The sequence below is a fragment of the Calliphora vicina genome, chromosome 2 (assembly GCF_958450345.1).
Source record: "Calliphora vicina chromosome 2, idCalVici1.1, whole genome shotgun sequence".
NCBI lineage: Eukaryota > Metazoa > Arthropoda > Insecta > Diptera > Calliphoridae > Calliphora > Calliphora vicina.
Genome location: NC_088781.1, coordinates 86,225,511 through 86,227,502, shown reverse-complemented (window position 1 = coordinate 86,227,502; position 1,992 = coordinate 86,225,511). Strand labels below are relative to the sequence as shown.

Below are 1,992 nucleotides of genomic sequence, written 5' to 3'. Positions count from 1 at the left end.
TAAACGATGTCTTAAATGTAACTAATACAATATATATATTGTATTTATACGTGACTTCTTTTATTTGTTTATTTTTATATTTTCTGTTATGTGTTATATGTATATTCGTAGTATATATTCATATGCGTGTACAGATGTATGTGCGTATGTGTTTGTGTGTTTTGCCTCTTAATGCACGTATACCAGTGATGATAACTTAAGTACAGTTGTACGTTTTATTCAGTGCAATTTGTACTTCAAGGGTAAAACATTACTCTATATGGCCCCATTAACAATAATAACCTATTCTTAACCCAAATATACCGAACGTCATACATGTAGTACATATATTTCTTGTTAACAGGATACGTCACGTTTATCACAGTATCGTTTTTTTCATGCTTAGAACTCATTATTTTTTGCTACTATTTTTGAGTTAAGTTTAAGTTTAATTTTTATTGAGCCTTTTTTCTATTTTTGAGTTATTGAATTGTTATTTGTGGTATTTGCTCTCACCTAGATCTTAATTTATAAATTTTTCTGTTAAAAATTAAATTTTAAGTTCCATATGGGTAATTCCATTTGTACGCCTATAGAGTGGAATAGATTTTGCAAAAATAAGAGTATCTGAAAAATAATTGGTCTTTATATTCCATTCAGAGGGTACTATATTTTAAAATAATAAAAAGTTCTTTCGAAACATTGTTGTCCAATATATCGTGCGAAATAAGGGTATATCGTACGTGACATAAAACGGAAGTCATTTTGAGGTACATGTAGAAATATGCGAAAATTTTCGAATCGTTATGTTTTCTTTTTATTTCTTACAATAAACGAAATATTTTTCCTTTACAATCCGTCATATTTAAATAAAAACAATCTTTGGATGATTTTATAATAAATAAATTTTAATATCGTAAATTAAACAATATATATTCTGTAAATATATGTATACAAAAACTAAAAAAATTAATAGAAAATATACATTCGTTTTCAATAAACAATTTTATAATAGCGAATAAACAATCAGATACAAATTCATTTCATACTATATGCTAATTGGGAGCTTAGTTTTAACCGCAATTTTAGCCTAAAACATGCCAATTGAATTAACAAATTAAATATAGTCAGTTTAAACTATTATTTTTGCCAATAGAATGTCGTAATAAGCTCTAAATACTTACACATAGTAATATTTTAGTGTTTTCTCCTTTTCAAATCATCTTGAAAAAAAGTTTCAAGGGATTTTTGGGTTTTCAGTCGTGGTAGTCATTCTCGTGGAATTGCCCATATGTATTCAATGCGTATGGAATTCGATGTGTATGTCAAAATATACGCTATACATACGATTCATAATTTCCACGTTCACACGTACATATGTAAGACCAAAATAAAAAGTTGAAAGTAATACTAATGTTACTACAATATAAGAATGAACATGTAAAAAGAAAATAGAGAACGTACATGTTGCAATATAAAAGGGTTGCCATATTTCAACACTCCTCAACATGTATATCCTTTATACAAATTATACCTAATATAATAAATTCCTTAAATTCACAAAATACATATGTTTCGCCTTAGAAAGATTCTTCGTCAGGATGTCGGCTACCATCTCATTTGTTGAACAATACTTCAACTTCTGAATTACGCACAACCTCACGAATATGATGATATCTAATATCAATGTGTTTCGTACGGTTGTGAAAAATCGGATCCATCGCCAATTTCATTGCGCCCTGATTGTCCACGTTTACCAGAATAGATTTAATACCATCAAAACCAATTTCAGCCAACAAACGTTTCAGATATATTGCCTCCTTACACGTGCTCGACATAGCCATGTATTCTGCTTCAGTAGAGCTAAGAGCCACTGTAAACTGCTTATGTGATTCCCATGAGAAGATAACGCATTTCCCAATGTAGAATATATATCCCGTATACGATTTACGTCCGTAGCGCTGCTACCCCAATCAGCGTCAGCGTAACCTCTAACACAGGCATCACCAGCTT

At 30.0% G+C, this 1,992-nt stretch overlaps 1 protein-coding gene across 1 annotated transcript in view; it reads left to right on the top strand.

Moving 5' to 3' along the window:
* Positions 1 to 1,992, top strand: part of neb (nebbish) — a 252,883-nt gene that overhangs the window by 67,586 nt on the left and 183,305 nt on the right. The gene's annotated exons all lie outside the window — the stretch shown is intronic.